General features: G+C 47.1%; 3 long non-coding RNA genes across 3 annotated transcripts; 2 read left to right on the plus strand and 1 right to left on the minus strand.

The window, feature by feature from the left end:
* Nucleotides 1-1,719: 1,719 nt before the first annotated feature.
* LOC123371542 lies at nt 1,720-3,496 on the minus strand. The gene is made up of 3 exons (XR_006579832.1): nt 3,461-3,496; nt 2,609-2,880; nt 1,720-2,156 (listed from the first exon to the last, which is right to left on the minus strand). It is a non-coding gene; the product is annotated as an uncharacterized LOC123371542 (long non-coding RNA).
* Nucleotides 3,497-5,977: 2,481 nt separating this feature from the next.
* Nucleotides 5,978-9,141, plus strand: LOC123371541. The gene is made up of 3 exons (XR_006579831.1): nt 5,978-6,190; nt 6,571-6,807; nt 8,173-9,141. It is a non-coding gene; the product is annotated as an uncharacterized LOC123371541 (long non-coding RNA).
* Nucleotides 9,142-15,546: 6,405 nt separating this feature from the next.
* On the plus strand, nt 15,547-18,084 carry LOC123371899. Its single transcript, XR_006580001.1, has 3 exons — nt 15,547-15,694; nt 16,278-16,376; nt 17,248-18,084. It is a non-coding gene; the product is annotated as an uncharacterized LOC123371899 (long non-coding RNA).
* The last annotated feature ends 1,832 nt before the right edge of the window (nt 18,085-19,916 follow it).

The raw sequence follows: 19,916 nt of genomic DNA on the forward strand, positions 1-19,916 counted from the left end.
AACCCAGGGTTGTGAGTTCAGTCCTTGAGGGGGCCACCTAGGGATGTGGGGCAAAATCAGTAGTTGGTCCTGCTAGTGAAGGCAGGGGGCTGGACTCAATGATCTTTCAAGGTCCCTTCCAGTTCTAGGAGATTGGTATATCTCCAATTATTACCTTAATGCAGTAAGGTGCCGCCTATCACCTTGCACATGTTGGTTCGATCAAAACAACCCCATCCATCATATTGCCCCTTTGCTCCTGTCTTTAGGATGGATCAGCATGTTCCTGCTTATCTGTGTGGAATGTACGAGTACTGGAGTGTTCTGTTACAATCCTGGCACATGTTTATAGCTCTAGTGTCCAGTACCTTTTAGATATGGGTGTTTTTGCAACATCAGCCCTTTCCTTGCCAGACTCTGAGCAGGGCCTGCCTCTGGCTCACAGCTTAACTTTGCTTTATGTTACAAAGTCTTAACCATTACTTTAGTTCAGGCCTTAGGCCTCATACCAGGCCTCTCATAGAAGGGCTTATGTTTCAGGGCCTCATCTAACTACAGTAGCAATAGGGGACTCGCTATTCAAGTGTCTGGTGGGAAAGTAATATCACAAAACGTCTAATAAGTTCTTGGATATTGGGGCCAACTTTGTTTCAGAAGGTGGAGGAAGTAAGCAAGGGACCGACATTTTAGATTTGATTCTGCCCATGTCAAACTTTAACATAAGCAAATAACTGGTAGGTAAGATCCCATGGGAAGAAAATCTAAGGGATAAAGAAATTTAGGAGACAATGAGTTTCTCAGTGAGAACAATATTAATGGCTCATCAAACTATCCCCATGTGAAAGAAAGCTAGGCGGAATAGGCCACTCTGGCTCCATCAGGAGCTATTTAGTGACCTGGAAATCAAAAAGGAATCCTACAAAAGTCAAAATAAGGCAAATAAGCTCTTCAGAAGGGGGGTTAGGAGGAAAGAGGACCTAGGGAAGTACAGGCCAATCAGCCTAACTTTGATTCCTGGAAAGATACTGGAACATTACTAAACAATCAATTTGTAAGCACCTAAGGGGTAACAGGGTTATAAGAAATAGCCAGAATGGATTGGTCAAGAACAAATCATGCCAAACCGACCTAATTTCTTTTTTGACAGGGTTACTGGCCTAGTGGGTGAGAGGAAGCAGTAAACATGAAATAAGTTGGTTTTAGTAAGGCTTTTGACAGCAAATGACCGAAATGTGATCTAGATGAAATTACTATAATGTGGGTTTGGAGCTGGTTGAAAGACTGTTCTGAAAGAAGATATAAATAGTTTGCTGTCAGTCTGGGAGGATGTATCACGTAGGGCTCTGCAGGGACCTTTTCTGGGTCTGGTACAATTCATATTTTCATTAATGATTTGGATAATGGCATGAAGAGTATGCTTATAAAATTTGTGAATGACACCAAGCTAGGAGAAGTTGCTAACATTTTGGATTAAAATTCAAAGTTACCTTGACAAATTGGAGAACTGGTCTGAACTCAACAAGATGAAATTCAAGAAAGTGCAAAGTACTACATGTAGTAATAAAAAAATTAAATGCACAGCTACAAAATGGGGAATAGTGGCTAGACAATAGTACTGGTGAAAATAATTGAGGGGGTATGGTGGATCAAAATTGAGTATCAGTCAATGTGATGCATTGCAAAAAAGACTAATATTCTGGAGTTTATTGACAGGAATGGTATATGTAAGACACAGGAGGGAATTGTCCTGCTCTGCTCATCACTGATGAGGCCTCAGCTGGAATACTGTGTCCCTTCCAGCCCTACATTTGTAGAATACTATGAATTCACATTTGAAATGAAAATATTGATGCGTTTTTAATAACTGGGCCACATCCAGAGGTTCTCAGGGATTCTGCCTGGTCCTTACACAAGTACATAGTGTGGGGAGAGCATAAAGAGCCTTCCCCTCCTTCTGTGGATCACAAAGACAGGTAGAATTGCAGTACAAGGACTCCTAGATACCTCTGAGGATCTCCACCACTACCTCACCATACTCAGAATTTCATTGTGCTGGCAAGGGACAGCTCCATTCCACCTCAATGCAGGGTTGTGCCTAGCAGGGAGAGAGCCATTGTTGCGCCTTTTTCAGGTGGGAGGTGCACAGAAACTACGGCAATGCATGACAGCAAAAGCACCTGTAGAAAAACGGAGGATTACAATGAATAACTTTTGTGCACCTCTTTTGTTTTAGCAATGTCCCATGCCCGCCACAACTGATGCAGCTTATTTTTCACCTGGTCACCACACCCCCCACCAGGGGGGAATCCAACCTGTTGTCTTACTGCCCCACAACCCATTACTGATCGAACGAGTAAAGGCAGCTGGGTGATACAGGACTGTCACTGAATGTCTGGCGGTGTCACATACCCCAGTTAAATTCTAACTCCCAATACTCTCCCGCCAGCTCACAGGCAGATTTCCCTACCCAGCCCAGACTGACTCCCTCAGCCCAGCACTGGGAAAATTGGTCTGTGTGGTAGCTAATGCTGGGAGTTCATATGTACAAAGCCAGGGTCCTTTTTATACAAGCTATTACAAGTACCACATTGACCAGGTAAGACAGAAATTCATCCCTGCAGTAACTTACTGTTGTCAAGCGTTATTCCAGGAATGGACTTGATCCCTTTCTCCATTATCCAGCATGCCAGCTACCAAATCCATTTATAGTCCATAAGTACACCTGTTATTGTTGGTGCTTTTATCTGTGACTCCCACTCTTGAGAAATCAAGCACCAGAGAAAGACCGTCCATAGGGTAGCTGGTACCTGCCGCTTTCCTCACAAAGCTCTGCTGGTGCCCACCAGCAACAAGCCTTCTGCCAGCATTTCCCTGCAGGCCCCTCCAGAGCACAGACTCCAACTGGTAGTCCCGAGTAGTCAGCGACATTTCATAATGTGGGCAAAATGTGTATTGGGGAGTAAAATAGATTTTTTTAAAAAAATGTATTTAGAATTAAAATAAAAAACACACTTAGCAGCTTGGATAAGGGCTAGAGCCTCAAAGGTACCTGGTCCCCCAAAATAGTTAGGGCCTCAGTACCTTTGAGGCTCTTGGTCCCGGTACCCTAACATTATAAAACAAACCATCAATAACTTCCTAGCAGCATTAAAGTGACTATTTCAATAGCAATGCAGCCAGCCACCCCTCCAGCATTATAGGAAACATGCCCTCAGCCTCCTCCAAAAGCCCTAGCAAACAGACATTTTGCAGCCTGGAAAGTTACCAAGTCTAGGCTATTTCAGACCAAGGTGGGAAAGCAAGTTTCAGAGACTTCCTTGCCAGCTGCCCCATGTCTCTGATAAAAGAGATCTGGCTCAAGAGCCCTGCTGACTGCAGCTGTGACAGTATGGAAATAAGGCCTCCAAAGCCACTTTATTTGTGGCCTAAGGCACATCTGAACCTAATCCCGTGAGAGTTAACAACCAGCCAGGACACCTACCCCACTACAGAACAGTTTGACCTGGGCAAGGTGTTGAGTATTTGCAATTGAAACTGCTGGAGCATTGGGCCACTTTACTGGCATTATCATTAATGTAACTTATCACAGGTGTGGGTTTAGGTGAGCAAGAAAGGGCTTGACCTTTTTATTATTAATATTTATTATTGATTACATGGGTCAGGAAAGCCCTTGACATTTGTATTGAAACAACTTAATGTGTTGTGTTGTTAGAGGTCTTCTGGCACCACAGTGCAATGTGTAGGGACAGACTATTTATTGAACAACTGGTGTTTTTGTTTAGCAATGCACTATGTAAGCCAATCTACATGGGACTGAATTTTCTCCCCCAGTGACTAAAGAAATAGATTTCACAGCTGTGCCTAATGCTAGCAGGCCAATAATTTAATTGGAGTCTTCATTTCATCTGTTGACATTCCTAGACTACAGCTCTGCATATGTAATGGCTTCTGGCTCAATGAAGTGGATCATCTCTACTGTGAAGTGAGATTTGCCAATAATGGGTGTCAGCTTCAGCTGGTGCAAATCAGTACAACTCCATGGGTAAAATACAGGTCCACTGAGGTCAATGGGAGACTTCAATGGGCCCAGGTTTTCACCACATGACTTCAAACAGGGCTACACCAATTTACACAAACTGAGGATTGGTCCCAATCTGAGTGGTCTCAGATTTGTGAGCTCTATCAAAGGATGGATGATGCCATGCAAATCTAGCTCAAATCTTGTCTGACAGGCTGAATTGCTGTTGAAATGATCCCTCCTGTAGCCCTGTGTCAGGTGACATTGGAAGTGCAAATAAAGAGTTCACATTCTTTGAAGCAAATCACTAACTACCTTTCTCATTGGTGAAAAGTAAAGCTGTTTGTTATGACCCAATGATCACTCCAATACCTTTGCTCTCACGCTCTTAGAACTAAACTGGATACCTGGGGAGTTGTTTTGCACACAATATAGGCAACAGGAATCCTATCTCAGTCCTCTGATTTCTAGAAGATCGAGGAGGGAGTGAAGAGTTGGCACTAGGAAGAAAAGAAAGGCTAATTTCCCCAGCTGCTACAATCCACTGAACAACTTTGGTTTTGGTCTCAGAGAAAGTCACTTGCGTGGCCAACTAGAGGTAAACCAATGGCTCCCCAACCTTCCAGCCACAAGAGGCTCATGGGGGATAAATTGTAGTTCTCATAAAGTATGGGTGGTGGTGTTTGGGATCTCAGCAAGCCTGATCTTCATTTGGCTCCAGGTGTATTTGAAGGGATGTTTTAGCCCCCCTGTCTTCTTGGTTAGGGTTCTGTACAGTTAGTCAAAAGGGTAGTAGGTTGCATGGAAATATAAACTGCTCTTAGAAGTGAGATTTTGAACTCCTGGTCTTCACTTTCCCAGCTCAAGGAACTTTCAAACCATGACAAAGTCAAATATAACCAAAGTTTATATTCTGTGGTGGGATTGCACCATTTCAGTAAGATGGCTACAAAATAAAGGTTGAACACGCCTTTTAAAACAGAACTCTCAGCTGCAACCTTAACTGTGGTGCTGCTATTGCCACAGCATGGGATTTGTTCATTAATCATGAATCAAAAAATATAAATGAAAAACTATTCTCCCTTTGAGAGAAACATTTTATCTGCCTGTTTTCAGCAGCTCTCTCTCAATGAAACTTAAATCGAGCTCTCGCCTCACATGCGGCAACAGTGTATTTCAAAGACTGTAGGGAAACAACTTTGATCTGTGAAACTTCATATAAAAACCTTCTTCCCTGCTTTATGAAAAGATGCATCCCTCTTTTCAGCCTTGTATTTCACTTTGAGGTTCCTTTTCTGTAAGACAGATCAGAGACTCCAATTCTCATAAACGAGCCTTTTCTAGCAAGCCGCAGGTTAGAGTGATTTCCAAGGGAATTGGCCCAGAAAGTGCCGTGTCTTTTTGAAATATGACTGTGACCGGGGACTGCTGGATTTAATTTAGCATCAAATATTTTTTAGCTCACCACAGTGCTAGCTTTTGTTACTGCTTTTCCGTCTTATTTCTGTTCCCCACAAAACTGCCCCCTGCATTCCATCTGCAGGGAAGAATTATGCAATTTTGGTCACAGTACATTTGACTTCTACAGGATAAAAAAAATTGTTGCACTGCTCAGAAAATAGACTAAAGGCCAACTCATCAGCGGGTGTAAATCTGTATGGCTCCAGCTACACCATTTATACCAGCTAAGAATCTGGCCAGTAATTAATATCTTACTTTTATATGGCACCTTTTGTCACCCAAAAGCCTAAACACTGGGCTAAAAAGACTATACACTGGGATAATTTAATTGAGCATGGAAATGCAGCCACCTCTGGGGTGAAATGTGGAAAATGTCCAACAGTCAGTTAACATGAATCCAAATAGAGACACATGGAATAGATTAATGGCGTTATGCCTACTTATTCCAAGGCTGCAGTTAGCCCTAGGACAAGTAGTAGAAAATCAAACTGAAAATTCTAGAACCCTAACCCTACTGAAGCCACCAAGGGAATTTTAAGGAGGCAGAATGACTAGACTGCAATAATCATTGGTTCACGTTAAAGTAAAAAACCCCAAGCCTCTCCCATGGCTGTGCTATTCTGCTAAAGCCAGAGAGGAGGAGGAGGAGCTGGTTTATTGAGCCCTGTACTAGTTCCCTGAGTATTTTGGTTCTATTCCTTTCTCTGGCTCAGGCTTCCTCAAGGACCCTGGGTAAGTCACTTAGGGTCAGATTTTCAAAGATATGTGGGCACCCAAAGATGCAAATACCTGCTATCTGCATCTCTAGGGGATAAATCTACTGCTGAAAAATCAGGTTTTTAGTCTCTAGCGCAGCTCCCTATCTGCAGAATGGGGATATTTCCCCACCTCAAAGGAGGATTGAGAGCACCTCAGCTAATTGGGGTAATATCTACCCACAGGTAGCATGTCAGTAGGGCTGGAAGAAAGGATAAAGGGGGTCTGTGGTCTCTTGGCTGCTTTTTGTTCTCAGCCTATGGTTGCAACTTTGTAGGATCCTCAGCTGCTTCTGGGTGTTTAGATTGCTTTCTCAGCTGAGCTTAGGGACCCGTGATTATATCCTCTTCTTCCAGATGGGGAACCCACCTCAGACCTGAATGCCTGGCTTGCCTCCAGCCTGGGTCAGAGCAACGTTCTCTGCAGTTACAACCGCTTGTGAAAAATAAAGAGCTGCACCTGGAGACTGCTCAGAAACTCCATCTGGTGCAGAATACATCTGTCCATTTGCTTGGCATTTCCCCACAGAGCAGCTCACACCCATGCTCCAGTATCAGCCCAGGTTTCCAGCTCAACTCCAGATGCAATCCAAGGTATTGATTTTGAACTACAGGAGCTTTGTAGTGTGGGTTTCCTGACTTCCTCCCTCCTTGTGTTTTAGCTTAGTTGAGATAAGCTGGGGCGCACCAGTGGAGGGTTCCCTAAAGTGTTTCTCTGAAGGGAAGCATTCTCAGGGGAGGGTCTTGGGCTTGGCATTTACTCTCCCTCTGCTCCCAACAGAGGCTGAGTTCGCTGATCTTCAGGTCACATTATTGACCTCCCCCCCCCCATTTATATAGGTCGACTTGTATTGGTTTTAGAGGTCTCATATAGATCTGTAGCACTGGATAGGGGGATTTTATAAGCTGAAGGAAATCAGTACAAAAACAGCTGGCTGCCACAATCTGAATTACTCCAGGTCTTTCTACACAACATCCACTGCTTTGACCCTCTTGCCTGAACTAAACTAGTTGAAGTTAGAAAGAAACAGATCAATTATGTACAAGTTAGACAAAATCCAAGTTTCCCCTGGCTCTTTTGTCAGGGGAAGTGTGTTTACTATTCTGAGATTTAAGCCTGCCTGCTTGCATAACCTTGCATGGCAGAAGGAGAGGGATTCTTTACATTCAAATCTACATTTATTTAAACTTTCCTTCTGCCTCAAAGTGATTGGGCTCTGGTGGTTAACTTTCATGCTCAAAACATCTATTGCATTTGCTTGTGCTGTAGGGGACTGAGTTAAGTGTGGGTTTCACTCCACCTGCAAGTGCTGATGACCCCTGTCCCTTTCCAGTTATCTTCAATAAAGCATTGAGCCAGATTTTCTATTTCACTTCTCAGAGTAGCAGCTGTGTTAATCTGTATCTGCAAAAAGAACAGGAGTCCTTATGGCACCTTAAAGACTAACATTTATTAGAACACGACCTTTTGTGGGCTACAGCCCACTTCATTGGATGCATGTAGTGGAAAATACAGTAGGAAGATATATACACACAGGGAACATGAAACAATGGGTGTTACCATACACACCATAATGAAAGTGATCAGTTACGGTGAGCTATTATCAGCAGGAGAGAAACTATTTGTAGTGGTAATGAAAATGGCCCATTTCCAGCAATTGACAAGGAGATGCAAGGAACTTGGGGGAGGAAATAAGCATGGGGAAACAGTTTTACTTTGTGTAGTGGCCCATCCACTCCCAGTCTTTATTAAAGCCTAGTTTGATGGTGTCCAATCTGCAAATTAATTCCAATTCAGCAGACTCTCATTGGAGTCTGGTTTTGAAGTTTTTTTTGTTGTAATATTGCGACTTTGAGGTCTGTAATTGAGTGGCCAGGGAGATTGAAGTGTTCTCCAACTGGTTTTTGAATGTTATAATTCTTGATGTCTGATTTGTGTCCATTTATTCTTTTACATAGACTGTCCGGTTTGGCCAATGTACATGGCAGAGGGGCATTGCTGGCACTTGTGTCCATTCACATGCAGGCAGTACAATCACCACTAGATGGAGTGCAGTCCTGAGGAGTCAGACCGACCTGCTAGATAGAACAAAACATCAAGATACTGTTTAGTCTGATTAATACTAGTGTGTAGATTACAGCAGTATCTGGTCCAGTATTTAAAGTGCTATATAATAGCAACAGCAGTTATGATAGAGAGGCCCCAGGCCACAAAATTCAAACTTTTAATATAAATACCCCAGCCTGGGGATGCTCAGCTCTGCTGTCATGGTTTTGGCTATTTGTAAAATTCAGTTTCCTAGCCAGATCTGTTTTTTTCTAACATTCACCATAAAGCTCCAGTCAGGGGGGTTGACTCAGACCTATCACTAATTATAATGGCGTTCAGGATGTTGGTGTCCTTGTCTTGCCTTTATTCAATGCAGTTGTCTTACTTCATAACTATAAAATATTTGCCTGGGGCTCCCTTTTGCTAGCTTTAATTTGTATTGGTCACCCAGACTTTTAATGAACACGGAAGTTTGATTTCTGATGTACTCTGCTGTTTGACGTGTTAGTGCAACTTTTATGCTATGCTGATTGTTACTCGTTTGCATGCAATTTTTTTTAAAATAAATCTTTGCTGACCATTTTAATGCAACAATTTTATTACAATTGTTGAAATGGCAAACAGCCCACAGAGAGATCAAAGGAGCCTTGCAAAATGTAACTATCTTTTCACACTAAACTACTAGTGCTTTTTCATATTCAGCTATTCTTAAATTATTAATTTCATATCAAGCCTCGCAGCCACTTTGAAACAAAAAACATTATCTGTCAAAAAAGAAAGGTGCAGTTGAGACCTGCACAAAGGGCTAACTTGTGAGCCACTGAACCACACTCAACTCGGGAGAGAAAAGCAATGCAAGACGCCCCTATGCTTCCTTGCATAATGGATAAAGCAGTTGTTGTGTATTTGGTTGTCATGGTTTTGTTGCTATGGCAACTGAGTTAGATTATTATGGGTTAGCTCAACCGGTTTCAACCGGCTGAGGAGCTCTCTGTAGATATGTAAATAAAATGGAGGTTTTGGTTAGCTGCCTGCTCTCTGGCCTCAAGTGATTGCTTCCTACACCGGCTGCCCCAAGGACTTAACAGCAGTGGCCAACAGTCCCACTCCTGTGCCGTTAGGTGTGGACTAGACAGACCCTTGACTCAGACTTTAAGGCCAGAAGAGACCATCATGATCATCTAGTCTGGCCTCCTGCACATTTCAGGCCACAGAACTGCTCCTGTAATAGACCCCTAACCTAGGACTGAGTTACTGAAGTCCTCATATCATGGTTTAAAGATTTCAAATTACAGAGACTCCACCATTTACACTAGTTTACGCTAGGGGCACCATTTCAGATTGGGAGAGGGCAACTTTAAGCATGATTCCAGGGGCTACTGAAGCACCTGAAAACTAGCTTTTTTTTTGCAGATAACTTAGATTAAATGCTCCTGTCAGCTAATTTCTAATTCCTATATAAAGACAATTAAATATTAGACCCACTCAGCTCTAATGCTAACATGTTCTGACATCTTGCAGCAAGTCCCTTAAGGGACACTGGTTAGGGATAAATGTTAATGTATCTTCTTACTTGGTTACTAAGTCTGGTATTCAACAACTTAAATTGTAGAAAAATGTAGATTCCTTTCTATCATTTAGGCTACTTACATTTTGCAGTTCAACAAGCTTGGAACAGATAATTTACCTTTTGGAAACATCCTACTAGGGCAAGACCATGAGTTTATACTGCATCTGCCTGGGGCTCCCCCTAACACAAATAATAAAAGATAAGAAAGGGACTTAAAACAGGGGTGAAACTGATACTTTCAAGTCACTTTCACTCTGTTTAAAGGCTAGTTACTTTCCATCAGGCTCTTAAACACACCACTGCAGTGATTGACTTGCAGTTCTCACAGGGGACTATTTAAAACCGAACACCAAGAACACGCCACATTTTAAAGTTGAGAAAAACATTGGGTCTTGAAGCCAGTTAGGTTTTTTGCCCCTACTGCTCCCCCTGGAAGGCTGTTCAGGAACTTCACTCCTCTGAACCTTTGTCTAATTTCAAACCTAAACTTGCTGGCCAGTTTATATCCATTTGTTCTTGTGTCCACATTGGCACTTAATTTACGTAACTCCTCTCCCTCCCTGGTATTTATAGAAATAAATCAATTTACCCTCAGCCTTCTTTTGGTTAGGTTAAACAAGCCAAGCTCTTTGAGTCTCTTCTCATAAGGTAGGTTTTCTATTCCTCAGATCATCCTCGTAGCCCTTCTCTGCACCTCTTCCAGTTTGACTTCACCCTCTAAACATGCATGACTAGAACTGCACACAGCATTCCAAATCATGTCTCACCAGTGCCTTGCATAATAGCAACAACACTTCACTCTCTTCTGGAACCACTGCACCTGATTCATCCTAGGACTGCATGAGCAGCTCATAGTCATCCTATGATCAACCAACACCCTCAGCTCTTTCTCCTCCTCTGTCACTTCCAACTGAGAAATCCCCAGCATATAGCAGAAATTCTTGTTAGTCCCTAAATGCATGACCTTGCACTTTGCACTATTAAAATTTCATCTCATTTCTATTACTCCAGTTTTCAAGGTCATCCAGTTTGTGTGAGATATTCTGGTCCTCCTCCAGCCCCAAGAGCACCCCTCCCTCCCCAGTGCACTAGCCAGCACAGCTGAGTGAGGGGGAAAATGCTCACACAGTTTACCGTCCCTTGGGGACAAGGGGGAAGCAGGATTGGGAATGTGACCCTGCTCCTGGAGCAATCAGGCCAGATTAGAAGGTGCCAATCTAGCCCAATGAGAGCTAGATCGGGCCTAAAACAGCACTCAGTCATTCAGATAGCCACAGGTGAGTTTGTGAATGGGGTGGGGGGGGGTTGGGGGTGGGGGGAGGGAAGAAATCTAACTTTCATACATGCTGAGAGAAAATGGCAAAGGGCTAAGATGGGGCAATGGTTGTCATGTGTAGGACAGGCCTCCTTAAATACGGAGAAAGACATCATTATCTGTCATAACACAACAACTAGTTATTTATCAGCGTGGGAGAAACAAGACATTCTTGTGCAACCTTGATTAGAATCAAGGCCCCACATGGAACATTACGCACCTAAATCTTATTGCACGACACCCACCAATTTAGGCAGCAGGGTCAGGGCCGGCTCTAGGCACCAGCGCTCCAAGCATGTGCTTGGGGCGGCACTTTCCAAAGGGCAGCACTCTGGCTACTTTTTTTTTGCTTGGGGCACAAAAAGCCAGGAGCGGGCCCTGAGCGGAGGTGAGCAGCGCTGGTGGGGGGCGCGGGGAGGGCTGCAGGAAGGAACCCTGGGGGGGGCCAGAGGAACTGCTCCCCCTCCAGCTCACCACCGCTCCACTGCCATCTGCTCCCCTGAGCGCACCGCCACTCTGCTTCTCCCCCCACCCCCAGGCTTGCCGTGCGAATCAGCTGTTTTGTGGCAAACCTGGGAGGGAGGGGGGAGAAGGAGAGTGGCAGCAGCGCGCTCAGGGGAGCAGGCGGAGCGGAAGTGAACTGCGGCAGTGGGGGGCACGGGGATGGCCACAGGAAGTAACCCAGTGGAGCAGAGGAACTGCTCCCCCCCCAGGTCACCACCACCTCCTCTCCCGAGCGCGCTGCTGCTGCTCCACTTCTCCTCCCTCCCTGGGAAGCCTGGGAGGGGTAGGCGGGGAAATGTGGCGAGCCCAGGGGAGGAGGCGGGGATGGGGATTTAGGGAAGGGGTTGGAATGGGGCAGGGAAGGGGCGGAGTTGGGGGCGGGGCTGGGGGAGCACGGGAAATTTTTTTTGCTTGGGGCAGCAAAAAACTTGGAGCTGGCCCTGAGCAGAGTTAATTATGGAAACAAGGCCACAAGTCCAGGAACTCCCTATAGCAGCTGTGCAAGCCTCCCTTAGCCCCACAAATTCTGAAGGGGCAGTAGCAACACAGTGATGGCTGCTCTTCCCTTACACCTAGACGATGGACGCACATAGCTAATGAGAGTGTTTGTTATGAGTCCCCATAGTCAGGAGAGAAGCGTTACTAAGGGTGAAATATAAGTTTACCACAAGAGGTGCCATCTCAAAGAAGGCCTAGAGACACCAGATGAACCATTGTGGAACATCAGTGGACAAAAGACACATTGCGCCATCCACACTCATGAAGAGGAGACAGTGCACCCTGGTCCCAACACAGTTTGAACAGTGGGGAAAGGGAATAAAAATCCCTGACTAGAAGGAAATGTGTCACTGTGCAGCTTTGAATTTGGAGAGGGCCATATTGCCAAACATAGCAGTCATGGGGCAAGCACACCCCATCCCCTTTTGGAGCAGGGTGCGGATTATTATTTCCCCACAGCTAAGTCTGTGTGATCATCCCTTGCCTCGGGATAGCATAGCCTAGGGGCAAAAGGCAATATAATAGCCCTCTCCAGTAGGGCTGCAGGGCCCACTGGCCAGTGAAGTAGATTGCCTCTGGGGGGGAGAGCAGATGGCAGCTAGGTAGGGGGACCCAGGCCCTCCCTGCTCCACCAGGTCACAGCTCAGGGCCCTGGCAGTGGCAAGTGCACTCACCACTAGGTTAGTGGGGAGCTGGCAAAAATGCCCTGACAGCACCCAGCACAATGAATAATTTCCACTGAGCTACTTCCTACCCTGTCCCTGGTGTAGTGGTCCTGGCATCTCCAAGGTCTTTGGGATCGTCTGCCTGTGCAGCTCCATCACTCCTGGGATGTCTGCAGGAGCTTGGGTATTCACCTGGGTGTCAACATCTCTGGCTTCCACCACCTAGGGCCTCAGCCGTTCCCAGGCTGGAGCCTACAGCATGCATCCTCACTCCTGGGCAGTCAAACCAGAATGAGCTGAGCTGCTCCCTTTTATACCTGGTCTCCAGCCCAGCAGGGCTGAGGGGGCATGGCTTACCCGGCTCAAAGGGTGGGGTTAACCATTGCAGTACCAGTGTGGGGCAAGCACGCCCTGCCACAATAATCAAGGGCTCCCCATCCTGCTTATTTTGGGTTAGCCCTAAGAGACATATAGAGCTTGCACATTACGGCAGCTTCTATTGCTTTTTGAAACCTAAGGCTGTAACTTATTTATTTATGTTTACCTGTTTTAACCTTGTAAATAACTCATATCTTTTTCCTAGTTAATAAACCTGTAGGATTGGCTATAGGCGCTGTCTTTGAGCGAGCTAAGGTGCAATTGACCTGAGGTAAGTGACATCCTTTGGGACTGGGAGTAACCTGAATATTGTTGTGATTTTTGGTGTAAGGGACCATCTCTCACAAAGGCAGGCTTGCCTGAGTGACAAGATAGACCGCAGGGCCCAAGGGGACTGTCTGTGACTCTATGTTAAGTGCTTGAGTTGTTCACACTTGATATTTGGGTGGTAAAATGTAAGTATAGAACTCACAACCAGTTTGGAGTTTGCACCCTGGTCTGTAATAGTCTGTCCGGAGGTTGGTACCCACATTCGTGAGACACTCCAGACAGCCTGACCAGGGGCGGCTCTACCTTTTTGGCCGCCCCAAGCAGTCATGCGAGGGAGCCGCCCCGGAGCCGCGGGAGCAGCGGACCTCCCGCGGGCATGACTGCGGAGGGTCCGCTGGTCGCGCGGCTCGGCTGGACCTCCCGCAGCTGCGGACGGTTCGCAGGTCTGGCGGCTCTGCTGGAGCTGCCGCAGGCATGCCTGCGGGAGGTCCAGCCGAGCCGCGGGACCAGCGAACCGTCTGCAGTCATGCCTGAGGGAGGTCCACTGGAGCCGCGGGACGAGCGCCCCCTCCGCAGTCATGCCTGCGGCAGGTCCGCTGCTCCCGGGGCTCCGGTGGACCTCCCGCAGGCATGACTGCGGCAGGTCCGCCGGCCCAGCCTGCCGCCCCGCCAGGAAAGGGCCGCCCCACGCGCGTGCTTGCCGCGCTAGGGTCTGGAGCCGGCCCTGAGCCTGACACATACTTCCCCTGACTTCAGTGGTAAAGCTCAGAGGAAACTCTCTCTTGGGGTATGGCTACACTTACGGTTTGCAGCGCTGGTAGTTTGCAGCACTGGTCATCCAGCTGTGTAGGAGCAGCGCTGGTGTGTGGCCACATTTGCAGCATTAGCAGCACTGTTGGGAGTGATGCATTATGGGCAGCTATCCCAGCGTTTAAGTGGCCCCACGTGCTTTTCAAAAGAGGGGGGTGGAGTGGGGTCTAGTGTGACAGGGAGCGGGGGGAGAGAGAGAGTGGATTTTTGGAGCCAACACTGTGTGTTTAGCTTCCTGACTTGAAAAATCAGAACATGTTTCCGACCCCTTAGTCTTAATTCTTAATTGCAAACAGCCTGCAGCCAACACGACTCCCCGCTGTTTCACTCCCTCCCTGCCTCTCATTTGATTGTTTACAGCCAGGTACAGATGATCACAGCAAACAGGAGCTCTGTTCGGAGCTCCGATCGGGAGCTCATTCACAACAAAACAAAGAGAGGCTGCATAACAAAACAAAGAGAGTAATTTATAAAAGCATTCTGGGATACACCTTATACCCTGGAGGCCAATCACAGCGCTGGTGTGTGGCCACACTTGATGACCAGCGCTGCAGCACCAGCGCTGGAATCCTTATTCCCCATGCTGAGTGAGGTGTACGGCCAGCGCTGCAGCCAGTGAGTTGCAGCGCTGGAAGTGCCCTGCAGGTGTGGCCACTTACTAATTGCAGCGCTGGTGGAGGCTTTCCAGCGCTGCAAATCGCCAGTGTAGCCATACCCTGAGTTTTCCTGCTGCCTTTGATCTGGGAGGATCTGCCTTTTATTGCCTCCAACTGAGTTCTTGTAAGGGCAGCAGCACAGGAAACTTACTGCCATTTCCATTGTTAGGGAGCCATGGAACAAAGGAACAGATTAAGACAGGAAGATAAAATGGCAAAGTGGCTCAGAAGCAGGAGGAAGCAATGTGGATTTGTGCATTAACTCCATGCTACGTATTTGGCACTTTGAAATATGGAACTTCAAAATATCTATTTTCACCACATTTCTCTGGCATTGTGAAACTATCTGGGCCTGATTTCACTTGCACTACTGTGGTTTTACACCAATGTAACTGCATGGTCCATTAGTGGAATTAAGCCAATTGTTTTCGAAATTCCAATGTCCACAGAGCCATGAGTGTTTCAATGACACTTATCAGATACATTTCTTGGCATTAAAGAATTGGGGGATGCTTGAACTGGCTAAGCCAGCTGTAATTCTGTGCCCCTTGTCCTCTGCCCTTGGGTTGTTCTTAATGTCACACACGTATTTCTTATTTTAAATTTTTTAGCAGCTCAGCAATGGTTCTTCAGAGGACTTGGAGAATCTGGACACCGAATGTTCCGAAGGAGTAAATGGATTGGGCCTGATCTGGTATTGCTTAGATCCCAAACCAGATGCTCAACAGGATGCCGAGAGAGAAGGGATGCTTATTCTGTAGGCCGGTATGATGTAACATTGAAGAAGAAATATGGTGTTAAGCCTGTGCAAGGCAGTAAACAAGAAGTGTGCAATTGTGGAAGGCATCAGGCACTGCTGGGGAGAGATGTAATCTGAGGGCTGCCCGGGGTGTCATAGATGTCCCCAGCCGGAGGAGCCATGACTGTGTGAACTGGATTGTAGATGATGTGAACTGTAAAATCAGAGTAATTAGTGGTAATTTGTGCTTTGGGGATGTTTTAAATATTCTCATCCCACTGGGACACCCACTGCAGTGCCTCTGTTTAACCCAGGAACATTTAGCTCAAGGGGCAGAGCTGGTGGACCAAGTGACAGAGGCAGAGATCCCAGACAGAGTGTTCAGTGAAATAATCAAACCGACAGAGGGAACAGAGTTAGTGTCAGAAATGTGAAGGCCTGAAGTGCCCATTGTGACCATCTACTCTGGCCTCTTGCATTATCCAGGGGACAGTTTCACCCAGTGACCCATAGCTTGTGGCTGGGTTACTGTCTGTATTTTGGAAAGAGCCAGTCCTGAGGGAAAGCCGGGAAGTGACAGAGAATCCACTGCATCCCTTGTTCTTGCAGAAGGCTGGTGCAACTGGCTCTGGCATGGGAATGGCCGAGTCCTTCTGGGTCCATGTGTCTGAAAACACCCTGCCCTGCACCTAGGTGCTAAGTTCCCAGGTGCTGGATTTTCTACATCAGGAGTATTCTGCTCCCAGATGAGGCCCCAAAGTTGATAAACGTTGAGTTGTCCATTGTAACCCTGAAGTTCCCACCCCCCACAAAGTGTATTTACTACATCAGGCCTGAAAATCAGGCTTTGCCCTTGTGCTGGTTCTGTCCAGGGCTAAATTTTCCCCAGCCTGAGCAGCAGGGAGACCTCAAGCAAACTCCCCAGAGAACCTGTTGTTGAGTCTGAGAGCCAGTCTGCTGCGTGGGGCCGGCCGAGTGGGATGAGATCAGAGGGGTTCCTGATGGACGAGCCTGGACCTTTCAAGGTGGAGGGTGGGTCCCTCTCATGCAGGAGTGGCACTATCCTCACCTGGGGAAGCGAGGGCTCTAGCGCCAGAGCCAGGGATCCACTGCCACCCCCTGGCAGAGATGGGGAGCAGAGTGTTGGCGCTGGGCAAGGTCATTCAGGAAACCAGTGGCGGAGGGGACAGTAAGCCCATCTCCATGAATGCCAGGCCCCACCAGTAACCCCCAGCTCACCTTCCTTCTTACACTGCCCACTATGTCCCCCAAGGGTGGGCCCTGGGGCCTGGCACCCAGCTCCTCCTTGCCTGCCTGGAGCCGCCTAACCCAGAGAGTTCCCCTTCCAGGGAAAGGGCAGACTGGGGCGACTCGGACGGACTGGAAGTGTCCCAGGGTGTATGGGGGGAGGGGCAGTGGTCTCCGAGCTTAGGGCAGCACTGGAATGTCCAGAAGAAGCCCGTGGTCCAGGACTGGACTTAGCACAGGACGCTGGGGGAAGGAGCTAAACAATAAAACTAAATACCTGCCTCAAGTGTGTGGGAGGTAACACGACATGGCTTCTACTTTGCTTCCCCAGCTGGGTTCCGACATCCCTGTGGAGAAACGAGCCGGTAGCAGATCATACCCTCCCAGGCTGGGGCTAGAGAAGGCTCTGAAGGCAAATTTACATTAGGACTCACCTACAGAATTTGTCGTCCCTCTGCTGTGAGACTCCCCCGACACACAGACAAATGGAGACTGAAAAGCGTGTTGGATGGAGTCATCTGGCTCGGCCTGGCCACAACTCTTTATCCATTTAGATTCAGGAACAGTTAAGGCATCTGTTGGTTGTTTCTAAAGCACAGGGATGCTCTCTGGACTGAGCGCAGATGCCAAAAGCCAGCCTGGGGAGGTTGCTGGAAGGACCCCCCCAGCCAGACGTGGCAGCAGAGAACACACCTGGATAAATGAGGTGGTACAGAAAAGGGAGGGGAACCTGGGACTGTCCAGTCAGGAGTCAGGGCTGGGACTGGTAGCAAGGAAGGATTCACCTGAGGAGGTGACATCAGTGAGGAGGAAACTACCTTGCAGGTTAGCTAGAAGCAGTGATAGCTCCACCTCAAGTAAACATGGTCAGAGAGACCCTCTCCCATGGATGATGGCTCTGGGGAAGAATAGGCGGCTTAGAAGTAGCGTGGTGCATAGAAGGGCACAGCCAGTGCAGGTCATTGCATGCGCGAGGATTGGACAGCTCAGGAGACAAGGAGGGCTGGGATAGGCTGGGAGAGTGGTCGCTGAGTGACTGATGCAGAGAAGGGACCTGCTGAAGTCATAGCAGGGAGCAGAGCATGTAACCCACAGGGAGGAGCAACCAGTAGCTGAGCAGGGGGGACAGAAAGTGAGTGGCAAATGGATGGAGGGAGTTTTCTACAGGGAGTCCTTAGCCGGAAGGGAAAGGCCAGACGCCCACAAGGAGCACAAGATCTGCCCCTGACAGCCCCTCCAGCCCCTGAAAATTGGCTGCAGCCCACCCTCAGAGATTTGCTGCCTGTTGATTGGACACGTGACTCCAAAACAAGCCCCTTACAAATAAAGCTGGGGGAAGGACGGCTTGTTCGATTTGCTGGCAAACTAGAAACAGGCTTGTTTGGGTAGGCAAAACAAAGTAATGGGTATGAATGTGTCAGTGAATCAAAAAAACCAAACACATTTCACTCAAGTCGAAACAAAATATTTTGCTTTGATGTTTCCGAACAATATCATTGCTGTGTTTTGGGTCACTGGACAGTGTTGAGGAAACGGGACATGAATTCACAAATAATTTCAGGTTGAACAAAACAGCATTTTTCAATAAATAAACTACTCACCAAAAATGTGTTTTGCTCATTTGCACTCACCAAACCAAAGCACTTGTTTCCCTGGTAATTAGAACCATAGATCCTGTTGTCCTGCAGAAGGATGGCGGAAGGCAGGGGAAGGAAAAGCAGCATCCCTTCTTTTTAGAAGGCTTTTACAGCACCACACTGTAAGCAGAAGACCGAGCTGGCCCACAAAAAGAACAAAGCAGTTGAGAGCAGCCAGAGAGCGCACTCTCCCAGTCCCTGCCACGTAGTCGGTCTCCTTCTTTTTCTAGTGTTGGCCTCATTGCCCATAGCAGAGAGTCCAAAAAGCACTGGCCACCTCCTGAGAACGAGTTCCCAGTCTGGGGCTTCAGCTCATGATGTTAGTGTTTGTAACACAAACCTGTGCTCAGCTGAGCTAAACGGCCCACAAAGATTAGCCATCCACTGGGAAGAAGGAACATACACCACAATGACTTTCGGTGTAAAGCATGATAGAAGAAGGTGATAAAAGTCCCAGTGTAACTGGATTAGCACGAGTGGTAGAGTGCCTGCTTTCTGTGGAGGTAATTGGAGTCATCTAGGGTCACAGAACCTTCATTTACAGGCCATGTGGGTCATGAAGGGTTCCCTGAGGGTACGTATGAAGTCAGTGAGGTCCTATGAGTACAAGTAGCATAAGGCTCTAATGAAGAAGGGTCACATGGGGTCATCAAAGAAAAATTTGGAGGCAGTTGTGGTCATCGAGGGTCACAGAAGCAGAATTTACAAGCACGTGGGGTCATGAAGTCATATGAGGACAAGACGCTTAAGCCTCTGATTAAGGTTGGGTCATTTGAGGTCATGAAGGAAAATTTGGAGGCAGTTGGGGTCATCTAGGGTCACAGCATCTGCATTTACAACCAATTGGGGTCATGAACGGGTCAGAGAGGGCATATGAGCACAATGAGCTTAAGCCTCTGATTAAGGTTGGGTCATTTGAGGTCATGAAGGAAAATGTGGAGGCAGTTGGGGTCATCTAGGGTCACAGCATCTGCATTTACAACCAATTGGGGTCATGAACGGGTCAGAGAGGGCATATGAGCACAATGAGCTTAAGCCTCTGATTAAGGTTGGGACATTTGAGGTCATCAAGGAGAATTTGGAGGCAGTTGGGGTCATCTAGGGTCACAGCATCTGAATTTATAAGCAATTGGAGTCATGAAGGGGTCAGTGAGGTCATATGAGGACAAGGAGCTTAAGCCTCTGATTAAGCTTGGGTCATTTGAGGTCATGAAGGAAACATTTGGAGGCAATTGGGGTCATCTAGGGTCACAGAAGCTGAATTTAGAAACAATTGGGGTCATGAAGGTGTCAGTGAGGTCATATGAGGACAAGGAGCTTAAGCCTCTGATTAAGGTTGGGTCATCTGAGGTCATGAAGGAAA

The sequence above is a fragment of the Mauremys mutica genome, chromosome 5 (assembly GCF_020497125.1).
Source record: "Mauremys mutica isolate MM-2020 ecotype Southern chromosome 5, ASM2049712v1, whole genome shotgun sequence".
In the NCBI taxonomy this organism is placed as follows: Eukaryota; Metazoa; Chordata; order Testudines; family Geoemydidae; genus Mauremys; species Mauremys mutica.